This window comes from Arachis hypogaea, chromosome 15, assembly GCF_003086295.3.
Source record: "Arachis hypogaea cultivar Tifrunner chromosome 15, arahy.Tifrunner.gnm2.J5K5, whole genome shotgun sequence".
NCBI classification, from domain to species: domain Eukaryota; kingdom Viridiplantae; phylum Streptophyta; class Magnoliopsida; order Fabales; family Fabaceae; genus Arachis; species Arachis hypogaea.
Window position 1 is genome coordinate 132,475,409 of NC_092050.1, and position 22,675 is coordinate 132,498,083.

The following is a 22,675-nucleotide window of genomic DNA, read 5'->3' on the forward strand; positions in this document are numbered from 1 at the left end:
GGGGACTGCCTCATTAAAAACCTTGTCAAGAAAAATCTAATGGGAAAAAACCTGACCAAGGAAAAAAGAATACAGTCTCCCCCTCTTGCCGACATTATTTTATATCTCGAAATCGGCGCATCCCAATCTGATGTACCAATCTTTCAAAAGAAGATTTTGGGAGTGACTTTGTGAATAAATCTGCCAGATTATCACTTGAGCGGATCTGTTGGACATCAATTGTCCTTTGATTTTGAAGATCATGAGTGAAGAAGAATTTGGGAGAAATATGCTTTGTTCTATCACCTTTGATGTATCCACCCTTAAGTTGAGCAATGCATGCTATATTATTTTCAAACAGGACAGTTGAAGCTATCTTATGATCAATCAGTCCACATGATGACAGAATATATTGGATCAAACTCCTCAGCCAAAAACACTCGCGACTAGCTTCATATATCGCAAGTATTTCGGCATGATTAGAGGATGTTGCAGCAATCGTCTGTTTCGTGGACCTCCATGATATAGCTGTACCACCATATGTGAATAGGTATCTTGTTTGAGATCTCCCTTTATGTGGATCAGACAAATAGCCAGCATCTGCATAACCAACTAGTTGTGACTTGGATTCACAGGGATAAAACAATCCCATATCAATCGTTCCATGAAGATATCGAAAGATTTGCTTGATTCCGCTCCAATGTCTTCTGGTTGGAGAGGAACTATACCTTGCTAGTAAGTTCACAGCAAATGATATATCGGGTCGTGTATTATTAGCAAGATACATTAGCACTCCAATGGCACTAAGATATGGTACTTCTGGACCAAGGGTATCTTCATTTTCTTCTTTAGGACGGAATTGATCCTTCTCCACATCCAAAGATCTTACGACCATTGGGGTACTCAAGGGATGTGACTTATCCATATAAAATCTTTTCAAGATCTTCTCTGTGTATGTTGTTTGATGAATAAAGATCCCATTTTTTTATATGCTCGATCTGCAGGCTGAGACAAAAATTAGTCCTTCCAAGATCTTTCATCTCAAACTCTTCTTTTAGAGTTTTTATAATTGTTGGAATCTCTTCAGGAGTGCCAATGATATTTAAATCATCAACGTACACAGCAATTATAATAAATCCAAATGCAGATTTCTTTATGAAAACACACGGGCAGATATCATCATTCTTAAATTCGTTTTTGGCCAGATACTCAGTAAGACGATTGTACCACATTTGTCCAGATTGCTTTAGACCATATAAAGATCTTTGCAATTTGACTGAGTATAACCCTTGCAAATATTCATTGGATGGTTTAGATATCTTTAGTCCTTCAGGGACTTTCATATAGATATCCCGATCTAATGAGCCGTACAAATAGGCTGTTACCACATCCATTAAATGCATATGCAGTTTATGATATGTAGATAAACTGACCAAATAACGCAATGTTATCGCATCCACTACAGGGGAATACATTTCTTCATAATCTATACCGGGCCTTTGTGAAAAACCTTGTGCCACAAGTCAAGCTTTGTAGCTCACAACTTCATTTTTCTCATTTTGTTTTCTCACAAATACCCATCAGTATCCAACAGATTTTACATCTTCAGGTGTACGGACTACAGGTCCAAAGACTTCACGTTTTGCAAGTGAGTGTAACTCAGCCTTCATGGCTTCTTTCTATTTTGGCCAATCATTCCTTTGTCGACATTCTTCGACTGATCTTGGCTCAAGATCCTTACTTTCATGTATGATATTCAATGCCACATTATATGCAAATATTTCATTGACAATTGTCTTATTTCGGTCTCATTTCTCTCCTGTAAAGACATAATTTATCGAGATCTCATCATTTTCACAATTTTCAGGTACCTGAACGTCTTCTGGCGTTATATCAGAATTTTGGACAACTGCAGGTGTCTTTACAATATCTTTTTCAACAGGAATCGTATTTACCTCTTTTCTCTTTCGAGGATTTCTATCTTTGGAACCGACAGGCCTGCCACGCTTCTGGCGTGTATTTGCTTCAGTGGCTATTTGTCCTACTGGGACATCAATTCGAATTGGGGCATTTTCCATCCTTCTACGTTTCTGGCGTGAATTTGCTTCAGTGGCTACTTGTCCTACTGGGACATCAATTCGAATTAGGGCATTTTCCGCTGGTATATAAGATTTGGTTATCCTCTTTGTATCGAAAAATGCATCAGGCAATTCATTTGCTATTCTTTGCAAATGTATAATCTTTTGAACTTCTAGTTCACATTGCCCTGATCGAGGATCTAAATGCATCAACGATGATGCATTCCAATTAAGTTCCTTTTCAGGAAACTTATTCTCTCCCCCTAATGTTGGAAATTTTGATTCATCAAAATGACAATCCGCAAACTGGGCTTTAAATACATCTCCATTTTATATCTCAAGATACCTCACTATAGAGGGAGAATCATATCCAACATATATCCCCAATTTTCTTTGGGGTCCCATTTTAGTGCAATTAGGTGGTGCAATGGGAACATATATTGCACACCCAAATATTCTTAAATGGGAAACATTTGGCTGCTGGCCAAAAGCTAATTGCATAGGATAGAACTGATGGTAACTCGTTGGCTTCAAACAAATAAGTACTGCGGCATGTAAAATAGCATGCCCCCAAACTGAAGTTGAGAGATTTGTTCTCATAAGTAAGGGTCTAGCAATTAATTGGAGGCGTTTAAAAAGTGATTCTGCTAACCCATTTTGTGTGTGAACATAAGCTACTGGATGTTCAACACTTATTCCATTAGTCATACAATAAGCATCAAATGCTTGGGAAGTAAATTCGCCAGCATTATCAAGACGAATTGCTTTGATTGGATTTTCTGGAAATTGTGTTTTTAATCGAATAATTTGAGACAGTAATCTCGCAAACGCCAGGTTGTGAGAAGATAATAAGCACACATATGACCATCTCGAAGATGCGTCTATCAGGACCATAAAATATCTAAAAGATCCACATGGTGGATGAATAGGTCCACATATATCACCTTAAATCCTTTCTAGGAATTCAGGGGACTCAAATCCAATCTTTACTGGTGATGGTCTTACAATTAACTTTCCCTGAGAACATGCATCACAACAAAATTCACTAGTTTTAAGAATCTTCTGGTTCTTTAGTGAATGTCCATGGGAGTTTTCAATAATTCTCCACATCATGGTTGTTCCCGAATGACCCAATCGGTCGTGCCAAGTTATGAATTGATTTGGGCTAGTAAACTTCTGGTTTACAGTAGCATGTGATTCAATTGCACTAATCTTGGTATAATATAACCCAGATGAAAGTGAGGGCAACTTTTCTAATATAACCTTTTTATTTAAATCATGAGTTGTGATACATAAATACTCATGATTTTCCTCATTCATCGTTTCAATATGATATCCATTTTGGCAAATATCTTTGAAACTCAACAAGTTCTTCAGAGACTTGGTAGATAATAGTGCATTATTTATTATAAATTTTGTTCCTTCGGGAAACAAAATTATAGCTCTTCCGGAGCCTTCTATCACATTGTCCGAGCCAATAATAGTATTAACATATTCTTCTTTTGGCACAAGATGGGTAAAATATATAGTACTTTTAAGAATAGTGTGCGAACTTGCACTATTCGCAAGGCAAATATCTTTAGAGTATATCCTTGCCATTTTTCTTCAAAAACAAATGATAATAATAATAAAATGAGTAGAAGTACATGCACAGTAAAATTATTCACATGAATACTTAACAAACACATACATATATCAAACTATTCCATCATTGATCAAATAGCCAATATTTCCTTCAGAATCTTTAAAGAAATTAGATACATCATAATGAGCGGTGGAATTTTCATCATTTGAAACAAAATTTGTTTCCTTTCCTTTGTCATCATTTTTCAAGGATACTTGATAAAGATCAACTAAGTGCCTTCGCGTACGACAGGTACGTGACCAATGGCCCTTTCCACCACAACGGAAGCATTTATCCTCAATTGATTTATTTTGCTCATTGTTTCTTTCTTTATCCAACTTCTGGTGAGATCTTTTCTTGTGAACATAATTTCTTTTCCTTCCATAATTTTTTTTATTATAAAAATCTTGCCATTTACCTCTTCTGGGGTTATAATTTGCCGCATTTGCTTCAGAAAATGGGGCGGCGCCAGCTGGGCGCGTTTCATGATTTCTTAAGAGCAACTCATTGTTGCATTCAGCAACAAGAAAGCAAGAAATTAACTCAGAACATTTTTAATTTTTTTTCTCGATACTGCTGCTGCAGGAGCACAATCGAGGTATGGAAGGTCAAGAAAATTTTCTCTAACATATCGGGTTTGAGGAAGTATCACCGTCTTTTGATGATTGTACCTTTCTTCAAGGCCTTTCCATAGATCTGCAAGATCTTTGTGAGATATTCATTTTTCAATCATACGTCAACATGACGACGAAGAAAAATCATGGCTTTGGCTTTATCCTTCTGGGATGCATTATTTTTAGCCTTAATGGTATCTTCAAGATCCATTAAATCAAGATGGATTTTAACATCTAGTATCCATGATAAATAATTATTTCCAAATATATCAAGAGCATTAAATTCAAGATGAGAGAGCTTTAACATAATAAAAATTTATTACCTGGAGTCTTCCTAAAATTTCGTTAGAGCTTTGTGCTGATAACGTGTTGTAATATAAATAATTAAGGAAGATATAATAAATATAAAATAAGAAAGTGTAAATAAGAAACTCTAGTATTACTATTCACTACAATTACTATCACAATATAATTAATATATTAATATTGTAGTATAAGAAAGAGAAAATAGTATAAGAGAGAGAGAAGAGATTGTTGTTATTGATTGATTGTGTGTAAAATGCATCACACGATGCTTGCTATTTATACATGTAAAGTGATTCCACTTTCAACCTTCATTTATTGCTTTTTGTCTTGTAAAGAGATTCATTCAGTCTTGAGAATGAAATCCACCTAAACTATATCCATCTTTATCACAACAAAAATATAATTATTATTAGAATGAATATCCATCTTTATCTCCGCAAAATTTTTTAGAAAGATTATGAGGTTCCAGCAAAAAAAAATACCATTTTTGATCTTTGATTTTTTATTTTGTGAAACTAGTTAATTTTTTTTGTTAATAATCTCTCTTGAGTTAAAAATATGTTTTATTCGGTACGTTAATCAACTGATTTTTAATTTTTTTATTTTTTTATATATAATGACTATGGTTTGGCAAATTAGACTGGCAATTGAACTAGGAATCGGCGATAAAAACGACCTGATCCAATATTTAAAATCGCCAAATAAAAATCTACTTAAAAATCGTTGAATCGGCCGGTTGGATTGGACCGAAACCGACAACGTCATTTTGAGTTTCTTTTTTTTTAAAAAAAAAAAAAACCCCAACGCATAACGCGTCACCCACCCCCTTCCTCTAACACTCCCTTCGTGACTCATTTAGACTCAGAAAAGCAATGCTTCAAAGTTCAAAAATTAGGATTCTAAGTTCCACTGTCGCTGCAAGGAGTGAGCCATTGCCTCCATTCGTCGAGCTTCCGCAGCGACCCTCTCCATCCCCTGTTCCCTCTCAGACTCACCAATCGCAGGCCCACAACTTCTTCCTCGAGCGTCCATCATCTTACCGTCAAGTAACTCGTTGTCTTCATCTGTTCTCTGCTCGTCGTTTTGCGGTTTCTTTTAAAAAAAATAAATCCTTTTTCCTTCCCCTCGAGCAGTGCAGCGCGCAGGTTCCACTTCTCCTCCTCCTCATTCAGATATAGGTATCAAGGTTGCGAGAATCGAGCCGGACAATGAACTGGTCAAATAACTGGTTCAATGATTTAATGATTCAACCGGAGTCGAATCGTGGTCGAACCGATTTAATTAAATATAAAATAAAAAATATTAAAAAATAAAAATTTAATATATAATTTACCTACAATTTATTATTAAAAATTCATGAAACATCAAAGTTTATGAAAAAAATTGATAACACATCATTTCTTTTCTCCCTGGATGATGAGGAGGGCCCAAGGCCCAAAAACTAACACAAGACTAATCTGGAAGATCTAATACCAGCTACATCCAAAAAAAAAGGAAAGAGGAATGTTGGAGGAACTTCGAAGAAACTGATGCCCATCTCTTGAATCTGACCTTCTCTTGCCAAAAAAATTATCAGATCATTCAATCCAATTTGCCCAATATGATACAAAACAACATAACTCGGAAATTAATTAACTAAAAAGCACAACCATTAACTAAGAAAAACAACAAACAACAATCAACAATGAAAAAAATAATCCAGAAAAACAATCAACTGGCAGAAATGAAATTGGAGAAGTAGTGGAAGACTGGAGACTGTACAAAATTAACTCAAAAATTTATCAATAATTGACAATAATTAACTCAACAAAAACAACCTCTCCTGTTAACAAAATCACTAATCAAGGAAGAGAACATCAGCGACACAGGAAGAGAACTGCGACTGTGTGAACGCCAGAGCCGACATGAGTTTTCGGCGATGGAGAAGGCGGTGAGGGTGAGAGTGAGGGTGAGTGTGGGTACTGGGTAAGGCTATGAACTCTGATTTTGATACCTCAATATATGCGACTTGGGTGAGGGTGAGAGAGAGTGAGGTCAGAGAAAGAGCTTGAAGAGAGATGTCGAGGGGAGAATGAACCACCGCAACGACAAGAAAAGGATTGCGACTGGAAACGAAGACCGCAAACAAACGTGCTCGTGGGTTCTGTGCACGTGAGTGACGCCGATGAGAGAAGTGGTTGGCTCGGTTGAGGCCAGTTCGGCGGCGACAGCAACCTCTGGCCGACGGAGAGTAGCTCGGCAACGGAAAAGGGAGATGCTGGCATGCTTCTCTGCTCTGATATGGTTTAGGGTTGGGTTTATGAGAGAAAGAAGGGGGATGTGGATCTGTTCCTTTTTGCCTTTGTTTTCGATCAAAACGACGCCGTTCTCTATGTCAATAGCGAACCGGGCCTTTAAAAAACTCAGCCGGTTCGATCGGTTTGTCGGTTAATCGACAGTTCGATCGATTTTTCAACCAGTTTTTTGCAACACGATTTTGGAGATTAATCGAACGAACCAAATGATCGGTTTTCGATTAACCCGGTTGAACCGGCCAATTCGGTTTAGTTTTTAGAACCTTGACAGGTATACAGGCCTCACCCCCAAAACACAAATCCTAGATTACTCCCCTACCGTTGCAAGGGTTTCACTCAGCGTCGCTGTCCATTGAGCTCAGACACCACCGTGTCTTCGTCCGATCGTCTGTGGCTCTATGCTTCTTTCTCATTCAACAATTGGTGTGTCTTCCTCAAGCTCACAAAGGCAATGGCTTCATTTTTACTTATACTTGTAGAGTGATTAGTATACAAACTTTTGGAAAAGAAAAAAAAAGAACATATACATATACAATAAAATATAAATTATATCTTTTTATCTCTAATATTCTGAACTTCTTTAATGTTTAATTTAATTAAATTTTATTTTTAATTTTTTAATAAATTTTAATTTTTTCAATAATTTTAATTTTTTTACTACAGATAATTATTTCTTTTATTTACTTAGAATAAAAGTAATATGATCAAGATTAAAATTAAAAATAAATTTATTTAGAATGAAAATAATGTGATTAAGAGTAATTTACTTAGATATAATTAAAAAATAATCGAATAATTATCTATTGTAAAAATTGATATTATTAAAGAATAAAATTAAAATTTATTTCAAAATTAAAAATAAAATTTAATTAAATTAGATATTAAAAAACTTCGGTACAATAGAGTAAAAAAGGTATAATTTATACTTTATTATATATATATTCAATTTTTTTTAAGTTTATCTACTAATCATTTTAGAAGTATTCTATGATGAGAAAAAATCTTGAATTCGTAATGCAATTTATTTCGTTAAAATTTACTTTTATTTTACTTGATTTGGTAATTCTTTTAAAAATAATGTATCGTTTTTGTCCCTAATATTTTCATTCTATTTAAATCTTTAACGTCTTAAAATCGTCTCAATTTTCTCCCATCGTCAATTCTGTTAACAGATTTCTAATGGTAGGATAATATTGGGACAATTTTAAAATGTTAGGGACTTAAATAGGACGATTTAAATGTTAAATATAACTTTAGGACTTATTTCAAATATTGAAAACAAAAATAATACTTTATTCTTTTTATTATTAATTAGTTATGTATTTTAATTATTTTAAAAATTAAAATTAAAAAAAATAAAATCGAGTTCACATTATCAAATGTTATATACTTGCTAAATAATATGAAACAACCAGCATGTTTCTATTTTCTAGTATTTCTATTTATATTTAATTTTAATTGTTCAAATTAAATACAGCATTAATCCCTTTTTATTGTTATTTTCTTTTTTATTTCTCTTTCATTCCTATTCTTTCTCAATTAAATCATTCTAAATTTTCCGCGTGGTATTTTAATTCATCGCATAATTTATTTTACTAACTTACTAACTCATTTCATCTTTGTTTTTTTCATAATTATACCTCTTCGATCGATTCTACTATAAAAAATTATTTATCAATTATCATCAATTTAATTCATTGCCAATGGAGACATCAAGTAGTATTATCATAAAAAGGATCATAGTGCAAATTTTGATTGAAGTTTTGTTGGAATTTGATTTGTAGATTTGTTAGTATAATAGCAATTGATCTCTAAATTTAGTGGGCTTTGATTTCCGATTGAAAAAATATAGGAGGACCACGCTCATTCTAAATAACTGATAAATCTTAAATTTATGGTTTATTCTATATTGAATTTAGGAGATTTTATCAACTTATCTCACATTTATTTAATGAAATAGCATACTTTTATAATTTTCTCTAATTTTGTATTTAAGAGTGAAAACATGTTTTTTAGGCCTTAAATTTGCTAATTTTAATTCACTTTAATTCCATTCAAATCTTCCATTCAAATCTTTGATATGTTTGTTGAGTGATTTTAGACTTATAAGGCAAGGATTGGATGGAAGAAGTGAAGAGAAAAGTATGCAAAATGGAGAATTCATAAAAAAATGAGCATTTGGAGGAATCATGGCCACGCGCACACGTCACCCACGCGTACGCGTGAGGAGGAAATTTGCCAGCGACGCGCACGCGTCAACCACGCGCACGCGTGACGCTGATCACGTGACCTCGTTAAAGTGAATTTGCTGGGGGCGATTTCTGAACTTTCCAAGCCCAAATCCAACTCATTTCTGAAACTATTTGATGCAGAACTCAAGATGGACAAAGGGGGGAGCAATTAGATTAGTTTAGGATCATGCTTTAGGTTATTTCTAGAGAGAACAGCTCCCTCTTCTCTCTAGAAATTAGGGTTCTTAGTTTATTTTCATGTTAGATCTAGGGTTTAATTCTTGTTTTCATCTAGTTTTCTTTATAATTTATTGTTCTTATATCTTTGTTCTTCTTAGTTCTCTTGTTAATTTTCTTTTTATGTCATTTTTATGTTCATGCACTATTGTTGGATTTGGATTCTCTATTAATGCAATTTATGTTTTATGTTCCTTTATTATTTAATTGAGTTGTTGTTATCATTTTCTTGCAATTGGTAGTGGTAGATTTTATTATTTCTTGCAATTTATGATGCTTTCCTTTTATGCCTTCCAAGTGTTTGACAAAATGCTTGGTTGAATTTTAGAGTAGCTTTTTGAGTATTCTTGGCTTAGAAAGAGAAATTAGGCAATCTTGAGTCATTAATACCCAACTCATGTTGGTGATCTAGAGTTGTTAGTTAATATTATTTCCATTGACTCTAATCTCTTGCTAATTCAATTAGGGAGTTGATTAGGACTTATGGATTGATATTAACTAGTCCTATTAGACTTTCTTCCTATGTTGAAGATAATATTGTACCTTCTTCCGATGTTGAAGATGACTTAATAGGATTAGCTCTTGTTAATCATTGTATGATAATTAAAACTAGGATAGAAATCCTATATTCTCAATCCTTGCCATGAATGTCTCTCTTTAGTAATTGCTTTCTTTAATTGTTTGCTTTAATTTCTTGCCTTTTTAATTTCTTGCTTTATCAACCCAACCTCTTAAATTTTATAACCAATAATTGAGCACTCGATTGTAATTCCTAAGGAGAACGACTCGGGACTAATACTCTCAGTTATTTTTATTAGGTTGGACTTGTGACAACCAAAAATTAAACTTTAATTTGAGGATCGATTGTCGGTTTGGGCTATACTCACAACGAAATTATTTTGTTAAATTCTGAACTAGTATAAATCCTCACATCAATAACATAAACAATGAATTAAAAAAATGTTAAATTAATTTTTAAAAATCAAATTTTTAATTAATTAAGAATATTCAAATTCTAATTCCATTTTCATTCTCCACTCACGGTAAAAGAAAGCCCCAAAACCCTACTTTCTCTCTCCCAAACTCTTCACACTGCGCCGCCCTCTCGCCAAAGACCGCAGTCACTTCATTCGTTGCACCTCCATTCTAATTTCTCCCTAAAATAAAAGAAACATTCAATACATCTGAAAGTAAAAAAAAATATCCATATAAAGAGAAAGAAACATACATCTAAATCAAAGAAACATTTAACTATCAAAATTAAAAAAAGAAACATCCAACGAGAACACCAATGTGCGACGGGCGGCTTTCTTCCTCAACAGGAATGCGCGTCGTAGGGGAACAGTAGAGCAGTGCGGCTGTGCGCGATGTAATGGGGCAATGGGCGGCCTTCTCACTCGTCGGGAACGCATGACTGTTGGAAACAGAGGCACGGTGCCGCTATGGGGAGTAAGGGAGGAGGTAGCGACGCCACTTCGCGGGCTTCAGGGGAGGTGGATTTGCGACAATGAGCATGGAGTAAAGACAATGGTGTGGCGTGGAGGAGAGACGGAACAACGTTTCCGTTCTGGGCGAGGTGGCGACGGTAGCACACCACAGCTTCTTGACTAACGACGGTGGATGGTGTTTAAGAGGAGGCGGCAGTGGGAGGTGATACGGGTTTTACAATATCCGCAAACTACTGGCAAGTGCACTGGATTGCATCAAGTAATACTATGATGAATGGGTTATCGTTCCCATGAGGATTAATGGATCAAGCAACAATAATCAATTGACTATTCCAGTTAGATAATTCATAATTGAATGGTGATTTAATCAAAGAACATAAACAAGCAATTGAATACTGGATAGTAAAATAAATGGACTAGAATTAAATGACTGGAAATAAAAATAAAATGACAACAATGCTCATAAATAAATTAGGAACATAAGCAGTAAATAGATCTCAATTGTAAAATTTAAATAAAGCAGTAAATGAAAGTAGTAATCAATCAATTAAAAAGATAAGATGAGAAAGAATATTGAGGTTCAGAGATGTTAATTCACTTAGAATGATAAATCTCAATTGTATCTCAATCAGACAATTATAGATCTCTGAAAAATCAGAAGTGATTGAATTTCAAATCCTTGGTAGCTCAACCTCTCTCTTGACTTAATCAATTGCCAATTCTTTGATCAATTGTTCATGAGAAGAGATGAAGCACATTTCTTGATTTCTAAACCACACAATTCTTAAGATCTGAATTTAGTTGATTCACTGTCACATATCAAATCTAAATTCAAAACCATAAGTATTGAGAGAGGATCTTCAAGCTCAATTCTTATTATTCAATTTTTGAATTGATCATAAAATTCAACTCAGATTCAAACAATTTTCCAATAAATTTGAATCATTGAAATAAAGAACGAAAATTCTCTCTTAAAAATAACAATGCACAAATCAAAGATATAGAGAATCAATACATTTATTTCATTAGAAATTAATAGAGCTCTTCCCCTTAATGGAGGAGAGTTCTATTTATATTTAGTTTTAATTGTTCAAATTAAATGCAGCATTAATACGCCCCTTTCCCTTTTTTATTGTTATTTTCTTTTTTATTTCTCTTTCATTCCTATTCTTTCTCAACTAAATCATTCTAAATTTTTCGCGTGGTATTTTAATTCATCGCATAATTTATTTGACTAACTTACTAACTCATTTCACTCTAATTTCTACCTAAAATAAAAGAAACATCCAATACATCTGAAAGTAAAAAAACATCCATATAAAGAGAAAGAAACATACATCTAAATCAAAGAAACATCTAATTATCAAAATTAAAAAAAGAAACATCCAACGAGAACACGAATGTGCGATGGGCAGCCTTTTTCCTCAGTAGGAATGTGCGTCACAGGGGAGCAGTAGGGTGATGCGTGAGCATCTTTCCTATCTTTTTCCTAGTGAATTTGTATTTAATTCGTTGAGTTTAATCAAGAATTAATTATCTTTTAGCCACTATGGATGGTACTTTGAGTTGTATACAATTCTGTTTATTTTAGGTAGCATTTGGTTGGATTTGATGGAGCTTCCGCAGAAAAAGAGAAGAAGGCCATATAGAGCATGAATGACTTAAAGGATGGAGAGGAAGCTTGCACAAATGGAATCAGCACAAGAATTAAAGGAGATGACAGCGAAGAGCGATGCGTGCGGGTACCTGACGCGTGCGCGTACCTGACGCGTGCGCGTACCTGACGCGTATGCGTGAAAAGTGAAGTTGCACAGCGTATGTGTGACACGCGAAGAAGACCATCGACGCGTACGCGTAACTGACGCGTACGCGTGACGTGCGTCACGTGCAGAAAATGCTGATTCCTATTAATTCTGATTTAAACTTTAATTTTAATAGGAAAAGATATTATTTTAGTTTTAGAAAATAGATTTTAAATTAATTAGGATTAGATATAAAAGAGAAAAGAAACTTCTCTTTTGGAGATTCCAATTAGTTAACTTTTCATTCCACCGCAGCCCAATTTACAATCCTTATTTTCTCTCTGAACCATGAGCAACTAAACCTCCACTGTTAAGGTTAGGAGCTCTGTCTATTGTATGAATTGATACTATTATTTTTCTATTTTAATTCATGTACTGATTTATATTTTAAGAATTATTTTCGTTCTTTATCTTATGAATTTGGGTGGAACGGAAGTATGACCCTCTTTCTAATTGAGTTCTTGTATAACTTGGAAAAGCTCTTTACTTGAACAACAGCTTGAAAACAATTTCTCCTAAATTCTAATTATCTAGACTTAACGGGATACGTGACATATAATCCTCTTATATTTGGATAATTAAGATTTTGTGGCATAATAACTAGAATTAAACTTCACCCCCTAATTGGAATTAATTGACCAAGGAATTGGCGGTTGATGAAAGTTAGAGGAGACTAGAAAGGTCTAAGGAATTAGGGTCTAGTCACATATAGTTTGCCATGAATTAAATCTTGCATGATTAAAATAAATTAATAAGAAAGTCAATCTGGAAAATAGATAACTTTGAACCCTTAACTGCCTTCTCCATATTTTATTCCCAACTTATTTATTTGCCTGTCTTCTGTTTAAATGCTTTTTGAACTCTCAAACACTATTTTTTATTTGTCTAACTAAGTAAATCATTTAATCATTGTTGCTTAGTCCATCAATCCTCGTGGGATCGACCCTCACTCACCTGAGGTATTACTTGATACGACCCGGTGTACTTGCCGGTTAGTTTGTGGTTATAAATTTCGCACCAAGTTTTTGGCGTCGTTGTCGGGATTGACTGTGATTAACAACTATTAGTTATTTGATTGCTTAGATTAGGCGTTTTAGTTTTAATTTTATTTAAATTTTGCTTTAGTATTTTCGGAAAAAAAAAATTTTTGTTCTTTCTTCTTTGCTTTCTTGTTTACCACATGGTGCGTTATAATTCTTTTTGGTGTTTTGTGCTAAGAAAAATAATGGAGAGAGATCACATGGGTTACTACTCACACCCAAGGAGTGATTCATATTATTGTGAATGGGAGAACTATCCAAATTGTGGTTGACAAAGTCAAAACCAAAGAGACTTCAGTGCTCCATGTTCCAACTATCAAGAACCACCGTCTCCATATTCATACCAAGAACCATCATCTTTCTACCCATATCAAGAACCATCATCTTTCTACCCATATCAAGAGCCACTATCTCCCTATTCACACCAAGAACCATCATCTTTTTACTCTTATCAAGAATCATCATCTCCTTCTTATCCATATCAAGAGCCACCATCTCCTTATTCATATCAAGTACCATCAGATCTTGAGCTTCTCATGAAAGAATTCATACATGATATAAAGACGAGTGTCAAAAATATAGAGAAACATGTGCAGTCAATTATCAAGTCCCAGGAAGAGGAACAAGCAAATTCCTTCCCAAGAGAGATAATGCAAGATCCTATAGAAGAAAGTGAGGAAATCAATCAAAGGAGTTTATACTCCAATAAATTAGAGAACTGTCCACCCTCACACATGGAAGAAGAGGAAGATGCAAAAACAAAGGAGGAAGATGCACAAATAAAGGAGGTTGTAAGGGATGAAAATAATTATGGGAAATCTACACTCCAATGAAGTAGAGACTGGCATAGATAGTGAGTTTATTGAACCACCAATTCAAGAAGTTCTTAATGAAGGGTACACTCTAACCATCACACAACACCCAAATTTTGAAATTAAAGAAGTGAATGAAACCAAGGAAATCACTGAAAAGGGGATTGTGACCAAGAAACCGAAGAAAATATCCATGAAAAAGAGAAGGTCAGAAAAAAATAATCCAACCTCTACACCAACAAGCAAGGTGAATCAAGTTAATCACAATAAAAGAAAGCTTGTTCGGAGGAATTTATATCAGGGGGAACTAATTTTCACCTCTCCCCCCTTGGAGACATTTCTTTTAACCAACTGGAAGAAGAGGAAGAAAATTCAACAATCAAGTGTCAAGCTAGTGACATTAAAGAAACGCTTGTCGGGAGGCAATCCGATGATTTCGTATCCTTAGTTTTTTTCGTAGTAGTAGTTTTCTTACTTATTTGACTTTTATTGAGTTTTTACTGTTTTATGATCATGTAGCTATTTTAGAACAGGAACCGAACACTTCGAAAAAAAACGAGCACACGACGCGCAAGTGTCGCTGACGCGTACGCGTCATATGTGTGTGCGTGAAAAAATAGAAGTGAATAGAGAGTTGAGTGGGAGTGGCGCTGGAACTATGTTTTTCGCACAAACAAGTCCACGCGTACGCGTACCTCACGCGTGCGCGTCGTTTGCGCTGTTAGCCATCCACGCGTGCGCGTCCTTGACGCGTACGCGTGACCCTAAAAAACGGCGTAAATGGTTGTATGGCCAGAGAGTTATGATGGTGTGGGACTGGAATGGTGCTGGGAGCACAAGTCCCATCACGCGTACGCGTCCCTGACGCGTGCGCATCCTTTCCGAAATTGGCCATCCACGCGTGCGCGTGCATGACGCGCACGTATCATCTGAAAATTTTGGTTCCCAGGCCACGCGAGCAGAGAGTTGTGCGTGCGCGCGGCCGCTTTCGCGCGATTCGCACAAACCAAGGGCACGCGTATGCGTGCCAGACGCTTACGCGTCACTTTCAAAATCGGGCGACCCACGCGTACGCGTGCTATACACGTACACGTCGCATGCACCGCACAACTCCACTAGTTCGCCGCCTAGTTTTGATTTTCATTCTCTCTCCCTCCCAAATCCTAATTCTCTCTTGTTCTTTTATCCTTTTATTCTTCTTTCATCATACTATTTTTTATGTATTTTTTTCTGTCCCTCTCTGTTTTTAGTTCTTCTTTGCTTGAGGACAAGCAAACCTTCAAGTTTGGTGTTGTGTCGCTTCGCTTGTAGCTTTTCTGTTTATGGCACCAAAGAAAGGCGAATCACCTTTACGGAGGAGCACAGCCTGAAGAATGAGATGGCCACTAGGATAACTGAGGTGGTTGAGTTCCTTTCATTTTATATTTCCTCCCGTTCTTATTATGTTATATTCCTGTTTTCCGTTATTTTACTTGGTTTCTGCATGATCCTTTGTTATTTCAATTCTTAGGTTCTAGTAAATTAGTTATTTTTATTCTGTTATTCGTTTTTAATTCTGAAAAGTGCCTCATGTATTGCCCACTGAGCTTGAAATAAAAAAAATAGAAGAAAAGATGTAGTGCATGAGAAATTGAGTTTAATTTTTAGAGTAGTCTCATTTATTCAAATGTGGTGATATTTTCTGTGACTCTGAAGGCATGACATGAACAGTGCATATTTGAATTTGAATCAAAGAATGTTGATGTACAAGGAACGGGAATTTAGAGAACTATTATGAAGTCTCTGCAATAAGTAAAAGTTTAATCCTTGAAGCAAAAGAAACAGCAAAAAAAAAAAAAGCAAGGTCCAAGGCTTTGAGCATCAATGACTAGGGAGGTCAGACATGATTAAAAGTTCAAAGAGTTGTTTCCCCAGTCATATGCTTGTGGTGTTCTTGTGTCAAGTAATCCTTGAGACAAAACATTTAGAGTCGAGATCAATTGCAATTAACAGAGTATGCCAAAGGCTTTGAGCACCACTGTCTGGGAGTAACTGAAAGAAAAATCAAAACTTAAAGAGAGTTTCCCAGTTAAGTGCTTGTGGTGTTTCTGTGTCAAATGAAGCTTGAGACAAAACATTTAAAGTCACGGCTAGGCTCAAGGTGCAAAGCACCAAAGAAAAGAGAATCAAAGAGAAATTGCTGTGTTCAAGGGTTAAATTGAGTTACAAAAGATCAGAGAATTCATAATATTATCCGGATTCTAATTTCGAATGACAGTGACATCCTTCTGATTCAAAGGAGAGTGAGATACTAAAACTATTCAAGATTGCAGTTATAAACCCCACCATAAGAAGAGACATGAGCTTAATCGAACTCTCTCATTCTCATGCAAATTCACACTCTAAGCCTATATTAGTTTGGTTGCTTGAGGACAAGCAACAATTCAAGTTTGGTGTTGTGATGCGTGAGCATCTTTCCTATCTTTTTCAAGTGAATTTGCATTTAATTTGTTGAGTTTAATCAAGAATTAATTATCTTTTAGCCACTATGGATGCTACTTTGAGTTGTGTACAATTCTGTTTATTTTAGGTAGCATTTGGTTGGATTTGATAGAGCTTCCGCAGAAAAAGAGAATAAGGCCATATAGAGCAGGAATGGCTTAAAGGATGGAGAGAAAGCTTGCACAAATGGAATCAGCACAAGAATTAAAGGAGATGACAGCGAAGAGCGACGCGTGCGCGTACCTGACGCGTGCGCGTGATTTGGAGCTTTCCATGGCGACACGTGCGCGTACCTGACGCATACGCGTGACACGCGAAGAAGACAATCGACGCGTACGCGTGACTGACGCGTACGCGTGACGTGCGTCACGTGCAGAAAACGCTGATTCCTATTAATTCTGATTTAAACTTTAATTTTTAATAGGAATAGATATTATTTTAGTTTTAGAAAATAGATTTTAAATTAATTAGGATTAGATATAAAAGAGAAAAGAAACTTCTCTTTTTGGAGATTCCAATTAATTAATTTTTCATTCCACCGCAGCCCAATTTACAATCCTTATTTTCTCTCTGAACCATGAGCAACTAAACCTCCACTGTTAAGGTTAGGAGCTCTGTCTATTGTATGGATTGATACTATTATTTTTCTATTTTAATTCATGTACTGATTTATATTTCAAGAATTATTTTTTGTTCTTTATCTTATGAATTTGGGTGGAACGGAAGTATGACCCTCTTTCTAATTGAGTTCTTGTATAACTTGGAAAAGCTCTTTACTTGAACAACAGCTTGAAAATAATTTCTCCTAAATTCTAATTATCTGGACTTAACGGGATACGTGACATATAATCCTCTTATATTTGGATAATTATGATTTTTGTGGCATAATAACTAGAATTAAACTTCACCCCCTAATTGGAATTAATTGACCAAGGAATTGGCGGTTGATGAAAGTTAGAGGAGACTAGAAAGGTCTAAGGAATTAGGGTCTAGTCACATATAGTTTGCTATGAATTAAATCTTGCATGATTAAAATAAATTAATAAGAAAGTCAATCCGAAAAATAGATAACTCTGAACCCTTAACTGCCTTCTCCAAATTTTATTCCCAACTTATTTATTTGCATGTCTTCTGTTTAATGCTTTTTGAACTCTCAAACACTATTTTCTGTTTGTCTAACTAAGTAAATCATTTAACCATTGTTGCTTAGTCCATCAATCCTCGTGGAATCGACCCTCACTTACCTGAGGTATTACTTGGTATGACCCAGTGCACTTGCAGGTTAGTTTGTGGTTATAAATTCCGCACCATAGGGCAGTGCGGCTATGCGTCGCACAATGGGGTGATGGGTGGCCTTCTCATCATCGAAAATGCGTGGCTGTTGGGAATAGAGGTACGGTGCCGTTATGGGGAGCAAGAGAAGAGGTAACGACGCCACTTCGTAGGCTTCAGGAGACGTGGAGATGTGACGGTGCGCATGGAGGAGAGGCAACGGTGTGGCGTGGAGGAGAGACGAAACAGCGTCTCTGTTCTGGGCGAGGTAGCGACGGCAGTGCACCACAGCTTCTTGACCAATGACGGTGGACGGCGTTTCAGAGGAGGCGACAGTGGGAGGTGATACGGGTTTTACAATATCCGCAACTACCGGCAAGTGCACTGGATCGCATCAAGTAATACCACGGTGAGTGAGTTATCGTTTCCACGAGGATTAATGGATCAAGCAATAATAATCAATTAACCATTCCAGTTTGACAATTCATAATTGAATGGCAATTTAATCAGAGAACATAAACAAGCAATTGAATACTAGATAGTGAAATAAATGGACTATAATTAAATGACTGGAAATAAAAATAAAATGACAACAAAGCTCATAAATGAATTAAGAACATAAGTAGTAAATAGATCTCAATTGTAGAATTTAAATAAAGCAGTAAATGAAAGTAGTAATCAATCAATTAAAAAGATAAGATGAGAAAGAACATTGAGGTTCAGAGATGTTAATTTCTCCGGAATGATAAATCTCAACTCTATCTCAAGGAAAAACTACCAAAAGTACCCATGAAGTTTACGAACGCTAACAAAAGTACCCGTAAATTAAGGAAATTAACACTGTACCCATGAAAGATGGGTTCCGTATGACAAAAGTATCCAAATCCTAATTTTTTGTTGATTTTTTAATAAAATTCCTAAACTACCCCACCCTAACCCCATTCTACCATCACTCCCTCTCTTCTCTTCTTCCTCTCTCTTCACTTATCCCTCAAAAACCTTCACAGAGTCACAGAAACTCTCTTCCTACCTCCTCATGCTGTCCGCCACCCACCTACTCCATTACCGCCAATCTCTTCCCCTCTCACTGCTTCTCCCTCTCACTATTAAGGTGACTACAACACCTTTATCGCATATCTGTGACCCAACCTGAGGAGAATGCTGCCGTGGCGCGCCTGTTGTAGCCGAGGAGAACGTCGTCGTGGCGTGTCTGACCCAACAGAGGAGAACACCATCGTCGCACACCTGAGAATAGAGAGGGGTCGTGGTACTCTTGTATGCAGAAAGCGGGTTCGGTAAAGAGAAATCAGAGAAGAAATGGAGGCGGCACTGTGGATGGAGGTTCTGCTATTGACGATGTTACAATCAGCCGGCGAAAAAAAATGTATTTCTTTTTTTTTAAACATTTTTATTTTATTTTTCTTCTTTTCAGAAATTAATTTAGTTACTACTAAAATGACACTGTTCTATTTTTTTTTAAATTTGCTTCTATTTTTTATGAAGGCTGAGATTGATTTATAGAAGATTCAGTTGATGGCTACTTCTACTTCTTATTTTTGCTGAAATAAATTTCAAATTTGATGAATGAATTTGTTGATTTTTTATGGTTGATGGCTTTTTCTATTTCTAGTTTTGCTAAAATGAATTGAAATTTGATGAATGGATTTAAAATTTTTTATGTTTTGAGTATTTTTTGGTGTTTGATTAATTTGGTTTGGGTATGGATTATAAACTTATTAGTGAATCGATTGAGATCCGATCCTCTACCACCACCACCACTACCATTGATTTCGGTCTAGTTTGTTGTAGGAGTAGTTTTGGACTCCATGGCAAGAGTTGGTGTAAATTGAGTTATGAAAGGTTGAAAAAGTGAGTTGAGGTTGAGTGTAGGGTAGTTTAGGAATTTTATTAAAAAATTAACAAAAAAATAAGATTTGGATACTTTTGTCATACGGAACCCATCTTTTATGGGTACAACGTTAATTTCCTTAGTTTATGAGTACTTTTGTCAGCGTTCGTAAACTTCATAAGTACTTTTGGTAGTTTTTCCCTATCTCAATCATGCAATTATAGATCTCTGAATGGCAAATGAGTCTAGGACTTCAATTTGATGAATTTGAGCTTCAAAGTGTGTCCTTCACAGTGTGTCCTTAGCTTCAAAGTGTGTCCTTAGCTTGTGACTTGTGTTCTAAGCTTCTTTTTGCTTATCTTGGTCCTTGTTTTATTTGGTTTATCTTCAAAATTTCCTGGAACAATATTATTCAAAGCATTTCAAATCACTTATTACTATTCTATGAATTTATTGCTCATAAAACAAAAACTATTAACTATTTAAATGAAATTCTAAAGGAAAAATAACTAAAGATGCAAGTGCATCACAATACCAAACTTGAGATGTTGCTTGTTCTCAAGCAAAAGAATTAAGAGAAAAGAAAAATAAGAAAGAATTGAATTGGTTGAGCAAGAATTGAGTCATTCTTCGAAGGTCTATGTCCATCCTAGTTAATAGGGTTAATTAGGCTTGTGGTTATGATTGAACTGCTCTTCCTAAATGAGTTTTGAAATCTTAAGATCTTAGGAATGAAGAATTCCCCTATACTTGGGCTTGAATGACATTATGAGACTTCCCTATTTCATTTGAATGATCCTTGAACTATTTTCTTCCATTTTTATTTTAGAGAGATACTTTTTAATCTATTTAGCTCTAAGTGTTTTGTCTCAAGGTAACTCTTGATAGTGAACTTTCAATCAGTAATTCCAAACAAGTTGGTTCAATTTACCAGGTGATGAAGCACCCCAAGGACCTAATCACTTAAGTCTCTCCTTGATACATTTATACCACAAGCATGTAACCAGGATTTGCTTCTAGATATTGGTGCCCAAAATTTCTTTGGGTTTCTAAATATTTTGTTACAAGGCGGCTCTTGATTGTGGACTTTCAACCATAATCCCGAGTTAATTAACTCAAGTTACTTGGTGATGAAGCACACCTTCAGATCTAATTACCCAAACTTTTTCTTTAACAAAAACACCATAGATACATAACTAGATCCTTGGTCATTGATGCTCAGAACTTTATTATTTGTCAATCTATCCCCTTCTTTTTCTTTTCTTTGCTTGCTGTTTTTGGTTTTTCTCATTTATTTTCTTTTTCTTTCTTTTTTTTGTCAAGGATCTTTTAAAGTTTAGAAGTCTCACAAGTATCATTCTAAACCTGTGTTCAAAAGAGTCATTCAATTACTATAGTTATTCACAACTCACCACTTTTCACATATCACAACCACAACTCATGTACCACCACTTTCTTTAGAGGACTTCTTTTTCTTTATAAATTGAACTCATTTCTTTTTCATTCAAAGACAATTCCTTTATTCGATTCAAATTACTTTAAGACAAACACAACAATCTCAAGGAAAACATAAACTAAGATATTATAATTGTCTTCATGTGATGATTTTTCTTTTTGACCTTTAGATGATGGAGTGTAGGGTTAGATTTTGATATGTTATAAAAGTGTTGTTTTTATTTGAAGTGTGGCCAAATTAATAAATTACACTTTTATACAAAGCATCTTCATAAAAAGATGTTTTTTGCATCTTCATTTGAGTAGCTCCCAAAATAGATAACCAAACAGAGCAAGAACATAATTGAAATTGCAATGAAACAAGAAATAGTTAAAGAGCAAAACAACCTCTTGGCTCCAACTTCTTCACTCATCATCATCATCATCCCCCTCTTCCTCTTGTACTGGTTGCTTGTCCTTTTGTGCAAGTTGATTGTCTCTTGGTGTGCTTCCCCATATCATGTTATTACATAGAATGTTATCCTTCTTTTTCATTCCTTTTTCAATTTGTCTTGCTAATTGATCAAATGGGCATAGCTTTGGGTCCAAGTTCTGCATCCCTTGACTCATGTAATTCAGCTTCCCTTGCACATTTATTTTATATCCAGAGTCTCTTACATGGCATTTCTCTGCCCTCTCTTTATATTCCTGAAACTCTCTGTAGTGTTGATTTTGTAACTCAAGCACTTGTTGGATTTGTGCTTGTTGATCTCTCTGGTATTGAGCTTGCTGTTCCTGGAAATGCATTTGTTGTTCGGAGATGCCTTGTAAAGTTATTTGAAGCTGATCCCAGTCAAATTAGTTTCCTCCTTGAGCTTCTTGGAATTGTTGGCTCGAGCATTCCTGAAATTGAGGTATTTGGTACTGAAATGATGATGGATGTATTTGTGGAATTTCTTCATGTGTCTGCTATTGAAATGATGAATCAAGGAACTGTGGTACTTCCTCCTCATGCACCTTTTATATTTGCTGAGGAGGTGCTGATTTCACCTTTCACATTGGTTTCTTAGTGATTGGTCTCTCTGCTAGGATGGGAATATCACCTCTAATGCAGACTCCAGCCTCTTTACAGAGGCAATGGATAACATTTGGAAATCCCAACAGAGTTTGAAAA